The 25878-nt window shown below is 33.6% G+C and overlaps 1 protein-coding gene across 2 annotated transcripts in view; it reads left to right on the top strand.

Annotated features, from left to right (window-relative positions):
* Nucleotides 1–25878, top strand: part of LOC132902073 (uncharacterized) — a 44838-nt gene that overhangs the window by 2909 nt on the left and 16051 nt on the right. The gene's annotated exons all lie outside the window — the stretch shown is intronic.

Here is a 25878-nt window from a genome sequence, read left to right as displayed (position 1 = left end):
GCTTTCGGTTCTGTCTAGTCCGTAACGGATAAAGATGTGATAAAATGTATGTGTAATGAACAGTTGCCATAAGTTTGGTTCACAATGTTGCAAACTATTAAAAATATGGAACTTCAAAACATCCATGGTGTACATAATTACTTATAGCCACGTCTTTATCTTTTGCGTGGTAGACAGTGCTAACAATCTTATAAAAGACTATATAGGCCGCGTTTAGCTGTTTGGCTTAATGATATAATGAGATTCAAATAATGACAGGTTGCTAGCCCATCGCCTACAAGAAGTCCCAAGTTTATAAGCCTATCCCTTATCTCTTTCTGATTTCCTTACAAATAATTTACTTTAGTCATTAGCTACGATACTGCCCAATCTTACTGTAGTTTAACTAGTTGCAGAACAACAAAGTCATCATTATCTCATCGTGAAGTCCACTGTTGGACTAATGTTCTGCTACATTAAATGTAGTGGAGGAAGGCCTTTACCAAAGACTTGCATTGTAGCCAGTCAGAAGTGAGTTTGAGCTACTCATATTTAGCGTATCCTTAAAACCTTAAATAGGTCATTGGGCCATCTACTGTGTCATTTTCCAAGTTATCAGATATATCACACTAGATCTAGACCTTTGTGCCTGCCGGTACAACTCAACTAGCCCAATTATTTATTTTACTAAACACAGAAATCTTTTGATCCACTGTCATAACTATCCAATTAGGACTCCGGGCGCATTGTTATGTATAAGTCAATAGAATAAGTTATCCTTATCCTATTGGACCTCTACGATTCCATCATTCTGTAATTACGCCGAGATTTTCCCTACAAAAAGTCACGTTCTCCTTTGTTGTAGACTCTTTGTTGTTTAAGATAAAGGATTCTGGAGATAATATTACACTATCGCGTTTCTAAGGTTATGAAGCCAATTGTGGGTGGTCGGAAAAATAGTTGGTTCTTTATGTTGTTTAAATGAATTTTCTTTTTGATGGGTTAATTATTGTTGGAAGTTCTGATCCTAACTTTTCTCATTTTAGTTCTGGGATGCAGATAAAATTGACTTTATGGCGAAGTTAATACGGGTGGAATAAATTTATGTTGTTGATATAAATTAATTTTGTTTTTTATGTATTTGTTGTAATAACGATCTGTATTTTGTGTACACATAATTTAGATACGCGATGTTCATTTATGGTAATATTTTTTAATAAAGTTATAAGTGAAAGAATATCCCCTACATGTTTTTGATTATCGACTGAGGGTGTAACTAATAACACTTAGAGCATTACGTTATTTTGTTAACTTTTGAAATTTTTTGTAAACTTAACGTGAAATTTTTAAACAAAAATAATTGTATTTCCGCGTAAGCTGCACCCGTGTAACATACTCGTATAATGTCTAAACCAATAAACCTTTAATTATTCTACGCAGAATTTAATTGAATCATATTCAAAATTATATAAACACTTGGTATAGGTACCTTACATTCTATTCAAAATAACACATCTAGTAGAACAAATATCAATTTCAATTATTCTGTTAAAATTAATATTGATTATCAAGAAATTCTGCAGATATATTGATCTTCCAACTATGGAACGTTATTCAAAGCAATGATTAAAGGGTTTAAGCCAGACCTTACAGAGTACTAGGTAGGTATCTCTTTAAAATTAATGTGGAATGTTAATAAAGGTGGGTTAGAATACAGTTAAAAACAATCTGTGCGCAATTGTCCGCTTTCTGGATAATTCTCAATGAAATAATGTAAAATTAATTAAATTCAGACGATTCTATAAATGTTTTCCTATACTTAACTATAACTCCGCGGTTCAAAACGTGTGGTTATTTCTGTACTGAAATGTCTTTTATACGGTCGGCGGTGTATTCGGATCTGTACAAAACCGGAGTTTCAATAACAAACCAAGGGACAGTTTATTTTTAGCGAGCAGACCGCATTTCAGGTAAATTGCAAAACCATTATTGGGCAACACTTTGCTTCTAGATGAGGCATTAACGCAAAAAATACTTTAGGTACTCTTTATTCTCTTCTTGTGAGTTTATAAATACACATTGTAAAATAAAATGTAAATTATATTAATTTCGAAAGGGTATTTATAATGGTATTATATATTTGTACTGAGAACTTTCTTAGATGTAAAACGTAATTTTTTTTACCAATCTGTCTTAGTTTTTATCTTTAAAATGATAACCGATGCTACTCGTATGAAAATCAAGCAGATTATGAAATAGGTTTTAAGTGTTTCTATCAACAAAACGTATAACTAATTTGAGGCTTATTAGGAATACATTACAATACATCGTGTTTTCTTATCATATTTCTATTACAATTATTCATACTGTATCTGAAATTAATTCAAGTTTTTCTCTACATCTCTTGCTTAACTAAAGTTTTTAAGTATATCACATTATTTTGTAGTAAAGTTAAATGATATCACAAAACTTTTACAACATGATAATATTAACTTTTCTTTAACTCTGTCAAACTGTTGACTTGTTAGCTAATGCTCTTAGCATGATGTCTTCTGTGCCAAACAGAAAAACAAATTATATTATAAATGCGGATGTAAGTTTATTTATTTGTTTGTTGTCCCTTCCCGTGTTATCTACGTAACTTATCTTAATCTTGAAATTTTGCATATATAATCAAGAATCATAACTAAATATATTTCCAGAGGGATTTGAGAAAAACCTATATTCATTTGTAGGTAGCGCTAAATTCACGCGTGTAGATGGTAAACTTCAATATCATATCATAGTAAACTCACGCAGTCGAAGATGCCGGTAAAGCTAGTAAATAAATAAAACTCAAACGATACACGGTCGGAGTAAAGGTATTTCAATTAATCAGTACACTGACGTTCTTTTGTTTCATCGACCTTTTGATGTAACGTTTTAATCCGTGAAAGGCATTACATAAACAAACGGGAAACGTTTATATAACGTCTACTGGCCTGAATTGATTTTGGGAATATCATGTTTTGTAACACATTACGATATATCAAAACGATTGAGAAAACAAAAGGTTGGAAATGAAAAATCATCATTATAAGAGGCACATTTTAGACGATTGGTTAGTAGCTAAACGTGGCTTTTCAAGACTGTTTTCTCTGTACAAGGGATAAAGTCGTGATTATATGAATGTATCTTCAGAGTATATTCCTAATTGGATTTAAGCTACGTTGTTTCATAGGTCGTGGTCAATAGACCTATGTTATTACCTAGCCTTAGTGATTTGACAAGTTTATTGGATTTGATGAGGCATCAATAATTGCTTTTATCATTTTACGATTCCCAGCAAGATCATTTTGGTAGCTTCGGTTTAAAAGCACTATTGGACCAATTTCAAATATACTTATTTTTATCGACAAAGCACTTGAAATCTATTATCACGACGATCATAAAGTTATTCCAATATAAGTTCAGTGCCACTAAATCAAAATTCATAAATGACAAATACCGGGTACCAGGGATTATATAAAACTATAATTTGGATCCACTCCAGCGGCCACTTTAATTCTGCTTTGGTCGCCAAAATTCTAGTCATTGGTAAAGTTTAGTGGTACTATTAAAGTATATTACTTCATCTATTTCGGTTGAAAAATCTTACCTTCAAAGAATTAAGAATTTTGGAACCTAATCCATTGAAATTTTGAACGGTTTTCATACAGCTCGCTTGGCGTGATCAGATTGCATGCGCACGCACAGACTCGTTATTTTAAGCTGCTGATCTTCGTATAGATCATGTCGAAAATTATCTTCATTGTTTTAATATTTATGTGGATTAATCGACAGTCGCGGATGTGGTTGATTTTATTATTTTCGTTCGTCGTAAACAGTAGCTGACGCATCTGTTCTGATTTATCAAAATGCTATTGTTGATTTAGCCTTGTTGTACATGCTTTCAATCTGTGAATAAATATTCTATTAACTCTTGGAGCTGATAATGGATAGATATGGTTTATGCTGGTCAGGGACAAGGTTCAGTCAAGGTGAATTATTAAAAATTCAGGATTCAAGACGATGCGTTTTTTCGGGCAGCCGTAAAGAGAGACAAGAAATTGACTTTTTACAAAAAAAATATCATAGATAAAAATAAAGGTAAATTTGTTAACAAAAATTTACCGTTCTTTATGATTTTTAAAAACATTATTTTTTTTTATGTTATTTATTCATTACCAATTCTTTTTGACTGCTATTTTTATTGTTCTTGAAGTATTAGAAATTGTATTTCTCATATAATGTTCTAAATGTAGATACGTCGCAAAGAAACAAAAATAGCAGATAGTATCGCAAATCCTTAAAGTCAAATTCTAATGTTCGTTTTCTCATATTATTTAAATCCAAAAGCTTATTAATTTTTATGTCATCCTAACAAAGAGAGCCGGCTATTATGATATTTTATGTCATGCAAAATAGTCTTCCGATAATAACTGCAATGTTTGACCACATCGACCCATATGAGAACCCGTCCGCCATGTTTGTACTATGAAATGTCCACAACGGTTCATATCTCCCTACTGTTAGTTGTGTGCTCCGATTTCTGATGGCTGCGGTCGTTTTATTACCATTGTTCTGGAGGGACTTATTGTGATATTGGGGTTTGAGTAAACTTATATGATATTTATTGACAGACCATATATTCATAAAGTATATTGCTTCTATTCCATTGTCATCTTTTACTCACTAAGATTTGATTTAAAACTCAAATGGTATATTTTGACAAGAGAGAAAATTGTTGTAATTTTAACAAACCCATTTTACTGTTGTTTTTATTTGATCACCATTACTTTTTGAGTTATGTACATTGCGAGCTATCCGATGCTCTTACGGTGAGGGCTCGTCTATAAAAATAAATTCCGTGTGGTTTCAGGCACCAAATAAAAAGAAAAGAATAGGACCATTCCTACTTTTTCGCGTGGATGTTGTAAAAGACGACTAAGGGATAGGCTGATAAACTTGGGATTCTTCTTATAGGCGATGGGCTCGCAAATGTCACTATTTGAATCTTATTCTATCATCAAACCAAATAGCTGAACTATCAGCCTTTTCAAGGCCGTCGGCTCTGTCGACCCCGCATGGGATATAGACGTGACTGTACTGTACTATGTATGTATATATAAAAATAAAATATGTGGTGTATTCTAACAAAAGCTTAGGTATTTTAGGTACAAAAATCAGACTTCAATGTTCCATATTCTACCTTCAACACATTATTGGCATTGGCTTCATATCAATGGAAACAACCCATTTACGTCTCGGGAAATACTCTGAAATTGAGTAGAGCGTAAGTATATTTCGATCTCGTAAAATTGCATTTGTCATTTCTCTTCATTCTCTGCGTGGCGATTTATTTTGTTGTATGGAAGATGGATAGAGGGTAAAAACACTTGTTTTTTGTTTTTTAAATCATAAACCCATTATGATTTGGTTACCAATTCATGAACAGTCAGCAATATAAATACGAAGTTGGTCAATTGTCAAAACAAACGATATAACAATAAAATTTGAAACATTGTTTTTTTTTTATTTTCGCACAGGAATAAAACATATAGTAAAAATGTTTAAACAGAAAATTGGGATAATTTCTAACTCAACATATAACACAATATTCTCGCTGTTTATAACACCAGCTATAAAAAGATATTTTTTTTTCACTATGACTGGACCGGATGTTAAACCTGTAACTTAATAATCGATCACCAAAAAGATCAAAGTTAAGCTATTTTTTTTTTCTTCCAAATACACTGGTAAGAAACAGAAAGAAGCTAGTTGGGAAATCTCAGTTTATAATTTCACAAGTCTTGGTTTTCTCAAAACACGTTTCTTTCTGAAGCAACTCCTAAAACTTTTCGTCTTGTGACACTCGCTTCCGCAACTTAACACTTTTGACAACTTCTTTAATTGAGTTGAAGATTTATATTACGCCAACTCCGACGCACCATTTGTTTTATATTTCAAAACTTACGAAAATCTCCCGTTTATGGAGAAATCTCATTTCTTTCGCGTTCTTTGCCTGCATGGGAATTTCTGACTGAATCGTGCACTTCGAATATAATATCATTGTCATTTTTGACCTGAATGGGAAGGTCTCGACACTTTATTTTCTCTTACCGTGTGATCATCAAAAGGGAGTTGGTCCCCAGGAAAGATACCCTTCGACAATTGACAGGAGTATGATAACTTATTGTTTTGTTGTGTACGTTTATATACAACAAAAGAATCAAAAGTATTAGGCGAAAAAATCGCGAGGATTTCCCAGGAATAAAAGTTCAGAAAATTCCGATGCTTATCGTCATACAAGGCCCGTGGATTTCCTTCTTAAAGAAAAAGGAAAAGGCTGAACACAATTTTGGGTTTAATCCCTATTGAATTATATGGCCGTAGGCGTAGTTCCGAGATTAATTATAACTTTGGCGAATTATTTGATGCCGGATACATGATATATCATCGCTATAATGATGTCGTGATGAGTAAATGTAATACTGAAACGTTTGACCTTTGTGATGAATGAAGTTTTCATTCATTTACCTCCTTGTATTGTTGTTTAATTAAAAAACTATTTCAAAAGTTACTCTTTTTACATTATTATACAATAGTACTATTATAAAGATTATTAGTAGATCAGTGTCATAGTTACAGATTATAGTTTCGATCTTTAATCATCTTAATTGAGGATTATATCCAATGAAGATGGAAAATCATATAATCACTTAGACTAAATAGTCTAAGTGATTATATGATTTTCCACATCTGTGTCGTCCACAAATGTGGACCGACATTTTAACAGAGTAAAGGTACTCCCAAATTAATCGTAATATTCCTCACGTCAATATATAATGAAGACCTTTAAAAAATTGAAGGAACTCTTCTTTAATAGGCATAGTTCTTGTTATAACTTCTCAAACTATTCATTTTGTAAAGGAAATTAACAAAATAAAATCATGACATTTGTAGTTGTAATTTTTATTTGTAAATGCTGTTATTACTTTCTTTCACCTAGTTAGCAACAGTGTAAACATTATAGTGACCAGCCAAAAACATGCCAACTTCTAACAAACACGCATCAAGTCACCGGGAAGAGTAAAAAAGCAACTCTGATTTACTACAGTTGTTGGAAATGGGGGAGATCCAAGTTGTAAAAACTTCAATGGATGTAACTAAACTCTATAAATTTATCTGACTTTATCGTATCAACATTATGATAGCTTCGTTGTTTAAGATTGAATTGTTATTTCTATGGCAAGTAATAGTTAGTTAGTTTTTGGAAACGATCTATTAAGCACAAAATTTAAAAATTGGAAATATCAATGAATCAGAAATTAGAATTATTTTCTTATGTTTCTTGTATATGTGTTTATTATACTCCTAACTACGTAATTTTGTTAAAGTTTTAGTTGTACATCGTTTGACAGACCCTAATCATCACATTTGTATACCTACTAGACTAAGCTGCGGAAAACAAAAAATCCCGCTAATTTTCGTTTCCACAAGAATTCAGGAAACCTTCTCATAATGCACCCCAACATACGAAATTTACATGCCAAATTTCAAGCCTTTGGACTTAACGGTTTGGGCTGCGTTTTGATATGTCAGTTAATAGTAATTCATAGTCCTCTTATATTTTTAGAAATCTTTTCTTTTTCTTCCTCTTGGCTTTAGTCCCTGGTGCAACCTCATCACTCTGGAGAGGACCCCAGGGTATGCCTTTCACCATGGATCCTAGATTGGGTGAGTCAGGTCTTAACACGAAGCATTACTATCTGAACCTAACCTTTGCAGATAAACCTTACCCGTAAGCCGTAAGTCTTTACAAGATTCCATAAGCTGACCTCAACTTTTAACTGTTACAAAAACACGACAGATTAGTTCGTACAAAAGCGTTTGCCAGGTGTATGACGTCACCAATCCTCTAAATTGATAGCCGTTTTCATTTGAAACTTTTCACTGAACTAACAAGCAACCAGCGGTGCGAGATGACTGCATTCTAGGCCTCCATTTGTAGACAGTATATGAAACTTTTTTAATTTCACGCTCCATTCGTGAACTTCTACACGAGTGAGATGAGTGGATTCCGAGAGCTCACATTGTCACTCCGGATTCTGTTGAAGATGAATTGACTACATAACGCTCTGGTTGTTGTAAACTCAATGTTAGCGTCATGATTTGACTAGAGAAAGCGACAAAAATGTCTAGAGGATTTCTGTAAAGCTGAAAGGTTCTGGGTTTTGTATATACGCACGCATGTGTTATGAAATAGGACAAAACAGGAAAACCACAGGTGAATCGTTGTCGTTTTATGTTTCATGGTTTCGCCCTCTATTCAAAAAGGGTGTAAGGTTGATATAGTCAATTGCAGGATTAAAATCGAAAGAGAAAATCTGTTGAAATGATTCTCTATAGTTAGCTGGACTGGACGTCAGTTAAGCGGTCTTAAGTTATCGAGAGAAAAAATTATTTACTTTGACGTTAATACTTATAGCCACTTAGCGCTATGAAATGCAAGGGTTAGTCCCTGTCATTCGTTTTCATAAAAATAAAATAAACTATGCAAGAATATTCAGATCGCTGCACCTACATAATTTTCATGTTATAAAATTTGTATAAGTAAAACATTTTATAAGACCTGGGATTTTAATTAACTAAATACATTATGCATGAGTGCGTTCTAGAGATCTGTATTAAGCTCGACTCCAATTTTCCTGGGATCACGTCTTTGCATGATCCACATTACTTCCTGTTAGCATTACTTAAAAACAACTTGCTTCCGGTTCCATATTCTTAACCATTCCTATTGTGTATGAATTTTTTAGAACCTAATTTTCGTTTCTTAGGGGCCTGTTCACGATGCGTTGGTTTTTATGTCTTAAAGAAATATGTATTTAAACTTGATTTTATTATAAACATGACTTATTAAGTACTTTTTTTTATCTAAATTATCAATTTTTCCCATTGAAAATAAACTAAAATAACACTGACATATTTTTTAGAAATAAAGTGTATTTTAAATTTAATGTTACTACTCACATCTAACGTCGATTTAAATGTGTGCTATTCTTACAAACAAAATAACTTACGTCATCGCGAGTTAGTTCTGTGAATTAGGTTTCGGCTCACAGAAGGGTTGAAGTATCTGTTAGCACGTATGAGAAGGATAAGACAGCTGGTTCATTCCTGAAATAAATCAGATGTAATTTAGTAGTACACCTACATACTTACATCATATGTAATCTCTGTATTCTGTGCATCATATCATACCTATAACGTTTTCATCACACATTGGGAAGACTGGACAAATGGTCTTAAAATGACTAGATGACCACGTTTAGCTCGGTGGAACAAAAATCGTACTATTAAAGAATATGAACATATATCACGGTAATCAGTTTAAATTAAATCAAAAATTTCAGACGACAATTTATATGCAACTTTAAACGAAGCATGTAAAAGATTTTTTAACTGTAACATTTTGATGAAACTTGCGTGATATGTGATAAGGTTTTCTATATTTTTTGACGGAATGTCGGTGACGATTTATTAATTTGATGTGGCATGTTGATTACTGTTTCTTTTTTGTTCAATACTATGAAACATTTTGAATTTGTATGCTAACTAACTTTGGTGACACAGCCCCACAACAATTAGTCCTATTATCTGAAGAACAAATTAAAAACTGCAAGTTCAATTGTCACGATATTTTATTTCATAAAATTTCTTCGAGAGCCTCTTACAAAAATAAAGTGACATTATAAATATCGGTCTACATAATATATCGGTCTACATCAAACATTAAATTCCGTACTATACGTACGTACATGTTAACAAGAATGTTCACGCGATGGAGGTTTCCAATAATTGAATCTATCGTGACACGGCCCTGATAAATAACTTGCAAATTATTTTGACACATTAAAGGATTACCAAGTTTCCCGGCTTGTTTATAGCTTCCCGAATAAACTCTGTTTCAAACCCCGGTAATATCATCGTTCTTGGAAATTTGCATTAATTATGTACTTTGTTAATATTTGTGTTGGAATTTAGTGTTGGAAGTTATGAGGCTGAAACGCGGAAAGATTAAATCTTTGAAAATATTTTTGGTTTACAAATAGATATTAAACATTTAGGTAATGGGTTAACAACCTGCCACTTGAATCCTTGAATCTCACTTGTAATATGGACATGTCTGCGTCATGTTACTATTAGCTCTGTCTACATTATCTATACATATAAGAAAACAGTAAAAATATTTTGTCTGTACATTTAGTATTTTTGACTGAAATGGATAGAGGGACACTTAAAAAGAATAATAGAAAGCAAAAATATATTTTTTTTTAAATTTCTTGTAAGGGATAAAGTAAAAACGATGATTGTTTTATCATAATTAGCAAAAAAATATCACCGAAGCTGTAATGTTTTAGTCTTAAAGTATAAATTATTCAAAAGTAGGTATATAAAAGACGATACTCTTTTCTCCCAGCCTGTGTAGGCCCAGCAATGCGCATTCCCAACCAGAGACAACGGAGCTATGCGAAGAATTCGGATCTGGCCGGCACGTTACCAAAATGTCGACCTCCTTTATACTCGAGCCACAAACATAAAGCTTAGTCGATCTATGTAACTTTTAAGACATAAAATCACGCCTCTTTACTACAGGAGAAGATAGAGACTACATCTTTCCACGCTCCCTGCATAGGACCTTCGCTTCATCCACTTCATAATTCTCTTCACGCTCGTCGTGCTCGTCAGTTTAAGGTACTATTGACCTGACCTTTGTAGCCAGTACGTCGGGTATTTAATAATGGTTCATTATACATCTTCATTGTACCTACAAGGTAGGTCAAGGTACAAACAAACATAAAATTCTCTAAAAGACTGAAATACCATTCTGAGTTGGATGGTCTAATTATGGAAATTATATTCAGATAATGGTACGTTGCTTCTCTTACCATGCAGACAATAATGTTCTTTTTTGAAATTGTTGCCTGGTTTCGAAAGGGGTGGGCAGAGACTAAATTTTTATACTTATTACGAATACCTCTTTCGCTTTATCCACATAAATTTAGATAACAACTCACACTCTTAGTTACTTTACTACATGACTTGAGTACGCTTGTCTACCAACATTCACACTGTAACATGTTCTATTTCCCATTTTTTTCAAAGTTCAATTTGTAACTAAAACTAAATTGTTTACACGGATGTCGTGCTATCGCGGATCACCTCTAAAACTGAAATAACTAGTCTACTTTTCCGAAACACCGGAGCGAAACTATTGCTTTTATTACTTCAACATTCAAATATTTGCCGTCTGGAAAGTTTCAGTGGAAATCTGATTAAATCCCACGGTTTTACGCCAACCAACGTGCGCGAATGTAGTTTAATGATGTGAAAGCAAATATACCCGGGGAAAGACAAGACCGCCACAGCAGTAGTCAAACAACGCTTTGGTTCATTACTGGTTACGTCTGCTTGCATATTCGTGCCAATTTTTTTAATGATTGTTCGAAATGGATGTGAGACGTTAATTTAATCAGTGTACATACATAGGTACTCATACAAAAGAAATCACTCCTCTTTCGCGGAAGTGAAGACAGAGATGGCATTCCTGCATCCTTGTTTTGCTTAACCCACATCCGTTAGTCTTTTCATGAAAGCTCGTTTCTGGCAAACGGTCAGGTCCAAAGTGTCGGAACTTTTGACCTGACCGTTAAAGGATGCCCTCAATTTGGTCAAGACATTAATTATCAGTGTTTTTGCACGTTTTTGCATATTTTGTTTGCACGTTTCCACATTCATAATTTCATGCAATCTCGTCGGTTTGAGAAAATCGCTTGACTTGACCTTTCACCTCAACGTCTTCGATTAGATCAAAGTGAATTAATAAAAATATAGCTTTTTTTTATTTATTTTAGTTTCACATGGTATTGGCGACCTTCTCAGTAAGAACTGAAGTACACGTTACACCATTATGTCCGTTTTCCACAAAATTATCAGAACCATCTGTGCACTACGTTGGCCAATTTTTCAAACGAAAACGTGGTGCGTAAACGCATATAATTAACCACTTTTTGTAGTGTTCTAAATTGAAGATTGAAATGTGACTTTAACTTTCGGAATCAAAGAAGACAATTATTCTTAATCAAATTACTATCGCTCTTATTTTTTATGAAAAATTTGAATCTGAGGAGTTATAAAAGACCCAGCAACATGCACAACAATTTAGCCGCGAAGTTCAACTGAAACTCCATAGACATCTGTAATAAACCTTATTATACTCTGTTTAGTAACGTCAGGCATCTGAAAAGTTGAGCGGAGCGCAAAAGTTAAGGAATTCTTCAATGAATTTTCCCCAGGGGCAGGTAATTTCAATTTGCAAACGGCTAAACAATGTTGAAGTTGAAGAAATAAATCAAGGATTCACATGAACATTCCACGGGCAGATTGCTAGTGGTTACCAGGAAACATGCTCGTCAAAATCTCCTTTTGGTATAAATTGAAAAGGAATTGTTACTTTTTGTTTAATAATTTTCGAAATTCATAATTCGTGCCTACTGATGAAAAATACGAACACAGAACTCAAACCTGTCTTTATACAAAGAGATTTATTCCCATTTTATTCAATGTAAAGTTATTGTTTAATAAACCAAATAACATTGAATCCCTAAAAACTTGAATACTTAAATTTATTAATAACAATAACATTAAATTATAGGTAACTTAAATTAAAACTATAAATAAAACTAATTAAGCAAATTTTAATAAAAATAGGTCACTCTAGCAAAATATAAATCCACAAATACACTTACATATAAAACTTTATTCATACATTCCATTGAAAATTCTATCGCGTTCACATTTTATTTTATATTTTATTTTTAAAGCGTGAAAGTTATCATTTCATTAAACAACATAGATATTTTTAAAAGAGGCTCTTTAACGTGAAAGATTCAATGTAATTTTATGGATTATTACGTTATTGAATATAATTCAATTTTTTAGACCTAAGATAAGGCCTACAGTAAAATTTTCATTTTTCATTACACAAAATGACCAAACTTTTTTATTGAAATAGCACAGACAAACAACAGTTTGTTGTAACAAGAAAAAAATCATACCGACTGAAAATATAACAAACCAATTCTAGAATAAAGCATTCGGAGTCCAATTCGTCTTATTTATCTTAGGAACATTTGACGGCGAAGGAAGTTACGCTGTTATTAAGATAAGCTATGTTTATTTACGTTTCATTTGCCTGCGACCCTTGGCTTATTTGCTCGGAGCCCGGCAACAAGTGCCCGATCAACCCACGCTATTGTTTTAAACCCGTTACTTCGGATTATTTCGAATCTGGTCTAAGATTCTGATGTAATTATTTATAATGAATTCAAGAAGGTATGAAATGTATGTTTAGAGCGATATGCTTATATATTCGGGTGTTTTGTTTTTGAATTTAGTTGTAGAATAAAACGTTTCATATTTTCCGTGCTGGTGTTGTAAATAAATAAAGTTTTTACTTTTTTAAGCAAATAATACAAATGAAATTATAATAATACTCGTATTTAACATTAGGGTATAATGCTATTTCAAAGGAAACAATATCAACTATTTATAAAAAAACTTTTTGTTGAATTTTAAAAATTACATTTAAAAACAATTTACGCAAAAATCGTATTACAAGATATCTGACTAGGTCGGGAACCTGTTTTACATAATTTTTCCATTTAGCTGCCGAGTTTTCGTGCAATCAAAGTAATAAATACTGCGATTTTTTGTCGAATCGTGGTTTTATTGTTATAATCATTTAATATTTGGCATACAACCTACATGCCATACCCTTTCGTGATCTAGGAGTAGATTTTTCGAAATTTCCGCAGGAACAGAAAAAAGCGGGATGTTTTGTTTCATGCGGGTGGAGCCACGAGTGTTCTCTAGTAAATACATACATACATATAATCACGTCTACATCCCTTGTAAATTATTAAAGAAAATAACTTGTTCAACTCAGTCTTATTTAGCTCATTTGAACATACATGAATATTGACTACTTGTAAATACCGTTATGTACAGCGTGTAACTCTAGGCTTACCCCAAAGAATCATCGCTGAACATTTGGTAAGAAGAGGGAATAAGGAACTGGTACAATGGTAATAATTTCAACAAACGAAATTAAATATACGTATATAATATATAATTAGGAATATCTGTAAAAACAAGTTTAAGAATCCACTGACATAATTCAAGTATTCATTTATTCACTCCAGTTCAATTAATATACATACTATAAATATCTGAAAAATAAATAAGTGTGTAGTAAACGTAATCTTTAAAAATAATAACCCGGTCTTAGGATCTCTACGTACGTTTTTAAACACGAAATAACCACCTGACCAAACAGTACTCTTGGATAATATGATAATCCCGCCCGTGTGACGATCATCAATCTCTTTAAATCTAGTATGTCACTCTTACCCTCGACGATCTAGTGACACATCTGGCGCACCCCGGGTAATCAGCAAACATAATCCTTTTACCCTAAATGGACTTATGAGGTTACATGATGAAAATATTGACAATGCAACATTATATAGTGTGGGCACGCCTTGGGACAACAATTATTTGTAATTGATTGACACATGATAAAATGTGCAAATATGATTAATATTAGGTTAAATAAATAAATAAATATATACGGGACAAATTACACAGATTGAGTTAGCCTCGAAGTAAGTTCGAGACTTGTGTTACGAGATACTAACTCAACGATACTATATGATATAATAAATACTTATATAGACAAACATCCAAGACCCAGGCCAATCAGAAAAAGTTCTTTTCTCATCATGCTCTGGCCGGGATTCGAACCCGGGACCTCCGGTTTCACAGACAAGCGCACTGCCGCTGCGCCACAGAGGCCGTCAAGTTAAGTAATTAATATACTATTGTGAAGATTACCGCTGTAATGGTAATCAGAGTTGTTTTATTTTAATTTTTGCCTTCAAATGATCTGTTATATCACGATAGACTTTGTTCATTATTAGACTTAATTTCACCAAGAAAGAGTCTTTAGAGATATATAAAAATTTTAAACTTTCTTGTCACGTCTCTTACAAAAATATTAAAATAACATTGCAGTCCTAACAAAAAAAATCTAGATTAAAATGTGATTTGCGAAACAGTAACTCGGTGTGAATAGAATTGAAAGTCAATGTTGTTTGGGAAATTTTGGGCTCCCGTTAAAAGTGGCTATTGAACACAATTTTTCATAAAAAGCAGCTCGGATTCGGTCGAGGGGACACTCGGCCGCGTAGCACCTTATTGTGATGTGAACGTGATATAAAAGCTCTTGTTACCCTTGTGATTTCAAAAATATACGCGATGAAAAAAGAAACGACACATTTAAAGAAATTGTAATGAAATTTTACGAAAAGTAGAATGTCCACTAAGGTTCTTCTGTTCATTATTTAACGCTGTAGAAATCTTGTCACTTTCATAATTATTTAGATAATGCCACTGGTGGACTATGCTGAGGTTAGGTGATATTAAAAAAAATGATTTACAATGAATTTTATAGCACTAACTTAGGTCTACATCAATTCCCCATGGTGCTAAACTAAGGGGATGACAAGGTAGCAAATAGCTCATGTCAGAAGACCACCGTAATACAATTTGAATTCGGAATTAATGAAAAATATCCTATTGAAAATCAAGCCGAGCAGCTGACCGTGACCATTCAGTCTTTTCGGGACTATTGGCTCTGTCTACCCCGTAAGGGATATAGACGTGACTATATGTACATATGTATGAAAATCCGTCTGCATGCCACAAAAGATGATGAGCCAAGGGATAAAATCTGAGAATTGTCGGAAGGCAGACCCAGACCCCGGAATATTGCTGTGGAGGGTGCAACCGGGAACACGCAAAGATGGGAGAAAGAAAAATATCTTCCTAAAAAGGTTGACTTCACGGTTCTAACGATGTAGTAAATACTTGTTCCGTCTCTCCGGGTTCACAGCAACAAGTGTCTTCGGCACTTCATATTCAATGAATGGTATCGGTAATGATGACTCGTATCCGAACAGGCTGTTATTCTAACCAACATCTGTTGGGAATTTATAGACAGTGCTATTCTGAATTGCACCAGAAATAAACTGAACAATTTTAGTTGTTCCGATTCTGGCGTACTCAATGTATAATGCGGACCAATATTTAAAGTTTCAATTGTTAGGGTAGGATCATGAATTCAGTTTAGTTTTTCAATTAATTTAATTGGTACTTTGCCTGAAATAGACGTAGTAGGTGAATTGGAACATCAGGTATTGGTATATGGTTTAAAATTATCAGTCATACCATAATTATTATTATTTGAGTCATTTGACTAGATGCATAGCGACAATATAAAAACCTTTATGTAGAAGTGAGGCAGTGCATACTTTAGGTAACATTTTACGATATTTTTTTTTATTTAAAATATTTTACTTTGCTAATAGTAGTATTTATATAGTTAGGATTTTGTGTAAAACTTTACCTTGTCCTTTATAATCCCACAAAATACCTTTCTTATATTTTATCAAAATTACGAATGAACTAGGCAGATATTAATTTAACTTTTTTAAAGTAATATTTTTATAAATAAAGGCCGAACTTCTGAGCATAATTTTTCGTACTGGAACAAATCCTAATTATACCTACTCTCGTTTGACTTTGGAAGAATTTGCATTCCTAAAAGTTCCCTATTACAGACTAGCCTGTTGAATAAAGAGCTGTGTTACAATGAAAACAGTCTAGGGATTTTAGGTACTACGGATAAAAAAATCAGGACTGAATGAAGAAAAGACTAATCATTTTTGATGTCAAAGCAAAGTTCGGAAATATTAAAAGGAAAACCTTTCTAGCAGGAATTTGTTTTTAAGATACCTTCATGTAATATTTCATAATAAATTTTCTTTTTATTTTCTTGAGCTCAAACTTTTTCATCATCTGTTCTTTAAATGAATATTTTTAAAGTTTATAAAATGCCAGCTTTTGTCCGTGGCTTCACTTTTGTAACGGTTTTTTTTTCCAAAATTCCTTTTAAGAATGTGCAGTGTAGTACGGAAATAATATAATTAACTAACAAACAAATACATGCACTCGTTTACCAATTTATAACTTATATTAGTTGGGAATGGGATTCTATCTGAGAAGGTAAAGTCAGACTTCAGTGAGTTGATTTCGGTTTCCGAACAAGCTATTCATTTCAAATACTTACTATTGAGATAGTAATACAAATTGCACAGACCAGCGAAATGAATTCAAAATCCTACTGCAACTTTCCTATACTATGTCATAATAACTGAGAACTAAAGCCAGAGAGCAGATTCTCGCGGCTTACAGTATTGCATGTATGTATGTATGCTTCAGACGTGAACTTTCACAATGCATTGACGCCGAGTAGTGGGGGCGTGTCGCTTAACTATTCAAGTCGATGAATGTACTACACCTATGTTATATGCACCAGTTTGGAAGTGATAACTTAGTGATATATTCAGGTATATTTATAACTTTGATTTAGATTTTGAGGTTACATTTTAGGAAATTCGTTTAAAAATGCTTAAGCATATATGCCAAATGTTTTACGGTGTCACTTATGCCTTTAATCCAGCTTAGAGCTGTGCTTAGAAAATAAGTATACTCTTTCATAGGGGGAGACTATGAGATAGTAGTTAGGAGTAGACCTTGTGTACCAGTCCCAAAAGAAACTGGCTAAACACAAATATATTTATTATACTTTAACATATTATTCACATCGTGAAAATAAGGGAATTAATACCTTGAATGAGATAATATATTGTACATAACGACATGTAGCACGAAGGGATAGTATATTAATACGCGAAAAAAAAAACACAAATAAAATATAACGTGTTTACTGCCTGTAATCTCTTATTACATAACATTAACTAGAACGACTATAGGATGTCTCGAATATTCTACGCAAAAATATCCTCTTGTCATTTTTTCTTTAGTCCTATTTCTGGGAAACTCGATATCGGGATACCGTTTACTTCAATCCTGTCAAATAAAGGTAACGTAATGTATTTGGAATAGATAGGATTTTTGTATATCTAAGTTTGGCATGTTTGAATAATTTTTAGGGAAAATGGGATTACATCCCGACGTCATATGAGAGATGACAATAAAATTGATGTACATATTTATGAAATGAATCTTCATATATATTTTTGTACGGAATTCCGAAGATAGTTCTACAGCGAAACAAACAATTATCCAGAATAAACAAAAGTAAACCAAAAGTTATTTAAAAAAAGCTGTATTACAATACAATCAATCTCTATTGCACCACAGTACATTACAGAAAATTCACAATCATGTATTAATATAAGTAATGTTAAAGTTTAATTAATATTAAGTTAATTATCTTTCGTGAATAAAGAACAAAATATATTAAAAGAATGTGTCAGCGTCTTATCTTCCCGGGAGATCATAAAAGTCGGTCAAAGGAACGGGTACTAGACCATCGCCTTGAAAAAGAATTCCCAATTTATAAGCCCCACTTATAGTTGACACTGTCTTATAGTTCACATTGTCTTATAGTTTACACTGTCTTATAGTTAACACTGTATTTTTCGCTACCAGACCAACATGTGAGCTGGTAAATTACGACGTAATGAAATAAGATGTACTTTACACGACAAAGTGTGTAAAAGCTTTCTGGAAGCAATAACAGCTTCCACCGTGGTTCCATTAGTTATGTAATTTCTAGTACACGCGGCAGGCCTATTGACATACTGCCCTAAATTGAAAACAGTAATTAAAATAGTTTTGCAATTATCATAATATTAATATGTATATAATTTGATTGTTTATATAATGTAAACATTTTTTTTGAATATCGTTCTTATCAATAAATCGATAGCGTGATTTGTCTCGTATATATTTTTTTGTTGAATGGTAAATGGGAATTCTCATCATGCCGTGTGGTTCCAGGCACCAATGAAAAAAAAGAATAGAACCACTCCATCTCGTTCCCATGGATGTCGTAAAAGGCGACTAAGGGATAGGCTTGTGAACTTTGAATTCTTCTTTTAGGCGATGGGCTAGCAACCTGTTACTATTTGAACCTGAATTCTATCATAAAGCCAAACAGCTGAACGTGGCTTTTCAGTCTTTTCAAGATTGTTAGCTCTAGTCTATCCCGCAAAGGATATAGACGTGACTATGTGTGTGTGTGTGTATAATACTCATCATATCCATGACAGTAAGATCCTTAGAAATGTATGTATTTATCGACGTATTCAGGAAATAAAAGAGTAATCTGTAATCTATCAAGTATCGGACCAGGCTAAGTAGAGCAATACTTACCAAATAACTATTACAGATTACTTTCATTTCCTGTTAGTGCCCCACATTTTACTAAGTCGTCTAAATTAGAAGACTAGCAATTTTAACGTAAGTAGTTGGTCTAAGTTTTCATAACAATTATTTATGGATTCAAATAAACATATATAGTCACATCTTTTTCCCAAGTGGAGTAGACAGAGCCAACCGTTTCTCAAAGAGTGTAAGGCAACGTTCATTGATCAATTGATCATCATGTTAATATGTAAAATTTCATCTACATCCGTGTGGATCCCGGCGCCAATACAAAAAAGAATAGGACCACTCCATCTCTTTCCGATGGATGTCTTAAAAGGCGACTAAGGGATAGGCTTACAAACTTGGGATTCTTATTTAGTCGAAGGGCTAGCAACCTATCACTATTTGAATCTCAATTCTATCATTAAACCAAATAGCTGAACGTGGCCATTCAGTATTTTCAAGACTGTTGGCTCTGTCTACCCCGCAAGGGATAAAGACGTGACCATATGTATGTACGTATGTCGTCTACATAACAACATAGCTCAAACAGCGCTTGCAATATTACTCAAATTACAACGCCTATGTTCATATTACACCATGTTCTTCTTCGTAATGAAGAAATATACGCGGCTTAATATATTCTTGATAGCAATATCTCAACGCAGCTGTAGACGCAAAGGCCACAAATTAAGCAGGGATTTCTCGCGTGTAATTGTTTTGTGAACTAAGTTAATTCTCGTCTATAACTTCGGGTTTAAATATTCCAGAGGCAGGAATCGGGATTTATTATTCAACTCGCAGTTAACAGAGCTAATTGTTTATGGGCTTCGTTTTTTCCTCGTTGTCTATTGAAAGAAGTGAGATAAAAGAAAGTATTGGAGATTAATATATAAAACTTCTAGAGCGTGGTCAGTGTAAGAAGGTATACCCTTTTTTTTAAACTGAAAGTGATATTTATTGGGTTTGTCTCACCCGTTATATGGAAGAAACATTGAGGTGGAAAATCTTTTAATGAAACGTATAGGTTGATTTCTATGAAATTTTATAAACGTCGGTTGGACGAATAAAAACTCGAATACTCGTAAAGGTGCTTAAAAGAACCTTGAAAAACCTTTACAATGTAAACAGTAACCTAAAAGTATATTTTCTGTGAGATTTCAACATACAACCTCCGAGTCATATAGTCTTTGATATAACACCATGGAGGCAATCAAATATGCTATCCTGGAAACTGCTTTCTTTCTTACATACAAACACATACATACAATCATCTCTTTAACCCTTGCGGGGTAGATAGAGTCAACAGTCTAGTAAAGACTCGATAGGCCACGTTCAGCTGTTTGGCTTAATAACAGCATTGAGATTCAAATAGAAACAGGTTGCTAGCCCATCGCGCCTTAAGAAGAATCCCAAGTTTATAAGCCTTTCCCTTAGTCGCCTTTTATTCTTTTTTTTATTGGTGCCGGGAACTACACGGCACACCTTAAAAAAGAATCCCAAGTTTATTAGTCTTTCCCTTGTTTACTTTTACAACCTGCACGATTGACTGAAGAGCCAACATGCTCTGTCCAACCCGCAAGGGATAAAGACGTGATTATATTTATATATTTATGTATGTATGTTCTTCTTAAACGCGATGGGATAGTAACCTATGTGTGTGAATCTCAATTCCATCATGAAACCTTACAGTATTTTCAGGCTCTATCTACCCCGTAAGGGATAAACACGTGATTGTATGTTTTTTGTGGCCGTGTGGTGTGTGCCGTGTGGTTCCCGCACCAATACAAAAAAGAATAGGACCACTCCATCTCTTTCCCATGGATGTCGTAAAAGGCGACTAAGGGATAGGCTTACAAACTTGGGATTCTTTTTAAGGCGATGGGCTAGCAACCTGTTACTATTTGAATCTCAATTCTATCATTAAGCCAAATAGCTGAACGTGGCCATTCAGTCTTTATAAGACTGTTGGCTCTGTCTACCCCGCAAGGGATATAGACGTGACCATGTGTATGTATGTTGTATGTTTTTTTATCATGAAGTTACCAGAACATATACTACATTAAAGACGTCGCCAGGGGGCTTGTTTGTTGATTGTTCAAAGAGTTGTTTAATAAAGTCATGCAATTTTGAATAGGACCTTTGGCTTGTTTCGAGTTTGTTTCATTCCATGAGCCAATAGTAGAAATAAACACAATTCATAACTTAATTTATTTTGATGCAATAAAATTGTTGTATAGGTAGGTAGACTTTTAATAAAATAACATGGTTTGTGACTATCTTCATGTAAAGATTATAAATAATCTCTTCATTGTGTTTATTATGTATTTTTTACTTTTTATCCGACTGTTGAAAAAAATTCTTCCCCGTTTCTTTATAAACATACTCAAAAATCTACAGTTTTTTTCTGAACATTAAATTTTATTATTCTAATGCAGAACTATCTTTTTTCTTAGTCAAATAATTGAACATAAACGTTCACGATTCTTGAGATTTCGATAACCATTTTAAAACACAGACGTCAACAACACTATGGCTTAATGTATGTTTTAGGAAATTTAAGCCCTAAACTTGGGCGTGTTTTGTTTCATATAATTGGAGGGGACTCTTGAAAACAAGTACCAAACTTGTTCGCAAAGTTTGCACCAATATTGTTAAAATTGACGCCTAAATGGTGAGCAGTCTCCACACAATTATTTATCTAAGTGCAAAGTTGTATTAAACAATTTTCAAAATTACAGTTTTTGTTGTCTAAAACAGTGTTATTAATTACCAATATTTTGTGAAATAATCGCTTATGAAGTACTAAGAAGTCAGTAATAGTATAAACAAAAAAGAAATTCCAATGTCCATAATAAATGTTTTAATCTTTAAGAAATATTCATTATAATCATTTAAATGTTGACTGGAAGGGATTGCATTAGCGATAAGTCCGCCTTTGTACCATCTCTATCTGTTTTGTGCTGTTTTGTATGTTTTACTCTTATGGTGTAAAAAAAGAGTTTTATCTATCTATATATCTATCTATCTATAAGTTAATTATGTTGCTTAAATTAAATTTTTCACACATTTGTACATAACTTGGTAAAATAATGACCGCGCCCCATTTCACACGCAGATCCCAAGGAAAGCTGAATTCTGACAGTTGTTCGCGCTCTGGTTTGTTTTGCATTATTTTAGCCGACTTCAAAAGGAAACAACACGCGTTCTTAATTTATTTATTTGTTCATCTGTAAACAAAACGTCTTGGTGAATACAGGTTATTTAAGGTAATCCAACTGATGAAAGACATAACATACCAGCGTACTATGAGTCATCCTGATGTTTAATAATTATTGAAGAGTTTCATCAAAATTAATTTCTTGGGTTTTGTGTAAAAGAGTAACAAACTTATTAACATAAAGCATGATTCATTTGTAACGGTTGCTTGAACATTTTACTAAGTAACATGTAAAAAGACATTATTTGATATTTGATTTGTATTTTTAAGTGTACAACAAACGATATTCCCATTAATAGTCAAGGGCAAAATCTAGTGTTAAATGAAATCTTATCTTAACTTTTAAACAACGGACATTACATAAAACTTTGAACTGTAAAGTCATCAATTCTATTTTGTAAAAGCCCAATGATTTATGTACAGACATCACGGCAGACACACAAATAATGCGCAGCTTTGACTGATTACGGCAGCTTTATGCCCAGGGAGTCGTTAGATTTAAAAGAATTGCTTTTATTGTTTATGTTTAAAAAGCAATTTAATTAAGTTTGGAGATTGATCTACTGCTCAATTGACGTAGGTTTTTATTGAAATATAAAAAATGCTTTCTATTTTTTTATTAATTCATCTACAACTCTTCTTACAAATTACACAGATTTTGAAACGGTTTTTATTTTATGAAATAAGATGAACAGAAACAAAACAGTCCATTAGGAGTTGATTTATGAACAAATTGACATCCTTTTTAATAGGCATACGTACAGGGTTACTAAAAATACAACAGAAATATAAACATACCTACTGCAAATAGACCACGAGCTAAGCCGAAAGCAAAAATAGCATTTGCCTTTCTACATGTATTAAAAATAGTTTTATACCATTTTTTTTATTGATTATGCTAAAAAAGACGTCACTTTCACCTTACAATTTTGCAAATAAGGTTAAAAACTCACTCTAAATTTCTACATACTATTTCCTAAACTACTATTCTAAGAATTATTTTATGTAGCAGAATGTAAGGTAATTTCTTAAGAAGTCGTTGTACTTTGATTTACTTAAAGAATAGGGCATTATTAGTAGGTACAAGCTTATTATTTGTGCTTCACTTTCTGTTCTTTATTCTGAGAAGCCAGACGTTTCTGTTAGTAAGAATACTTTTTTGAGAAAAAGGGAAAATACTAAGCTTTATATCAAGAACCATTATGTCAAGCTCCGATTCAGTAGTGAGACATCAGATTTTAGGGTTTACTGAGCCAAATGCAGACGCCCTTGTTCATAAGCTTCATTTATTCAGAGCTAGTCTAAATAGTTGCCCCATTAACTTGGCTGGTCCACAAAATACAACGTTTGAGGAAATCGGAACGGAAATGATAAACGATCTCAATTGTGTCGGTTCTTGCTCAGAGTGATTTTACAAGCTTGAAACACTATGCTATGAATCATTGCCTGATACTCACCGATTTTTCTGTATATTAAATAAAAATTCCCGTGTGGTTCCCGGCACCAATATAAAAAAGAATAGAACCACTCCATCTCTTTTCTATGGATATCGTAAAAGGCGACTAAGGGGTAGGCCCTTAGTCGCCTTTTACGATATCCATAGAATCCATCCTTACAAACTTGGGATTCTTTTTTAGGGGACGGGCTCGCAACCTGTCACTATTTAGATCTCAATTTTATCCTGAAGCCAAATAGCTGAACGTGGCCATTCCGTCTTTTTAAGACTGTTGGCTCTGTCTACCCTGCAAGGGATATAGACGTGACCATATGTATGTATGAAAGGAAAAGGTGACTGACATGTATGTTGAACATACAGTTGAAATCACTGAAATGCTTTTCTTGATTATATAATTAATAATATATGAAATATTAATTATCAGACTTATTGTCTGACTAGCTTTCCCCCGCGACTCCGTCCGCGCGGATGTCGGTCTTCGCGTAGATGGTTTATTTCTCCATTTTATTTTCAGTCCGGTCAATTTAGACCAAAAAATAGGAATGAAGCTACATTAATTCCCATCAAGCTGAAAATGAGTATAATTGTTTAAAACACAATCAAAAGCATTATTTCAAAATTCCCCATGATTCCGGTTTAAGGAAAAAAATTACCCAAGGTCAAAGGTAAGAAAATGGGATTTTCACAATTTTCTTCAAAACGGTAAGTTTTATAGGAAAATTACCTCAGACATAGATTGTAGATCATAAAGATATTTATAAAAAGGAATCAATATTTTTTCAATAAAGCTACCGTTTCTAAGATATAACGATGCAAAAAGTTGCAAGCGTCATAATATGCATAAGCACGTCTCGTATATACTCTATGTAGCAGTAATATAAGTAAAAATATTGTTCTGTCGGTAATTTTAACTTGAATTCAAAATATAAAATATACATAAGTATAATGAAACCCAGTCCCTTCATTTATACTGTAGTGAAACCTTGAGACAACATCTGTCTCTCTGTTTGTGTACGTGGCTAGGGTCGTATAGCTGCTTTATCTCAGAATGCTCAACACATGAAATACCGTTAGTCTTTAATAATAGTTGTCCTTGCGGGGATACCGTTGTCGGCTATGGACACCACGGCCTCTCATGCCCTAGGAGTGCCGGCCGTTTAGGGCGCCATGCCGCCCTAAATGATATAATCCTCCGTGCTCTTGCCACCATCCATGTTCCAGCCGTTCTAGAACCAAACGGTCTGGCTCGGGATGATGCCAAGAGACCGGATGGTATGACTTTGGTACCCTGGAGATTGGGGCGGCCTTTGGTGTGGGATGCTACTTGTGTCGACACACTTGCGCCGTCTCATCTTCAGGTTACTAAATCTAAGGCCGTTCTGCTTCAAATGAGGCAAAAAACCTCAAAAGGCGCAAATATGTAGTTATCGGGATCAAAGTTTACATCAGATGGCAAGTGTGATAGTGATATTGAAAGGAGAGTGAACGCGGGGAACATGGTGAATGGAGCTTTGCATGCCTTTATGAGCAGTCAGAAACTATCCAAAAAGGCTCGACTGGCTGTGCACAGGGGCGTGTTGGTCCCGACATTAATGTATGGGAGTGAAAGTTGGGTATGGCAAAAGAAGCACGAAAGCAGAATAAATGCAGTGGAAATGAGAGCGTTAAGGAGTATGTTGGGTGTGAAATTGAGTGACCGGATAAGGAACAGTGTGATAAGGGAATGTTGTGATGTGAAAGAAGATGTAGTTACAGGAATAGAAAAGGGTATGTTGAGATGGTTCGGTCATGTGGAGAGGATGAATGAAAACAGGTTGACTAAGCAGATATAGGTACATGG

This window comes from Amyelois transitella, chromosome 9 (genome assembly GCF_032362555.1).
Source record: "Amyelois transitella isolate CPQ chromosome 9, ilAmyTran1.1, whole genome shotgun sequence".
Taxonomy (NCBI): domain Eukaryota; kingdom Metazoa; phylum Arthropoda; class Insecta; order Lepidoptera; family Pyralidae; genus Amyelois; species Amyelois transitella.
Note: the sequence above shows the minus strand (reverse complement) of the source record. Positions and strands in the feature narration are given on the sequence as shown.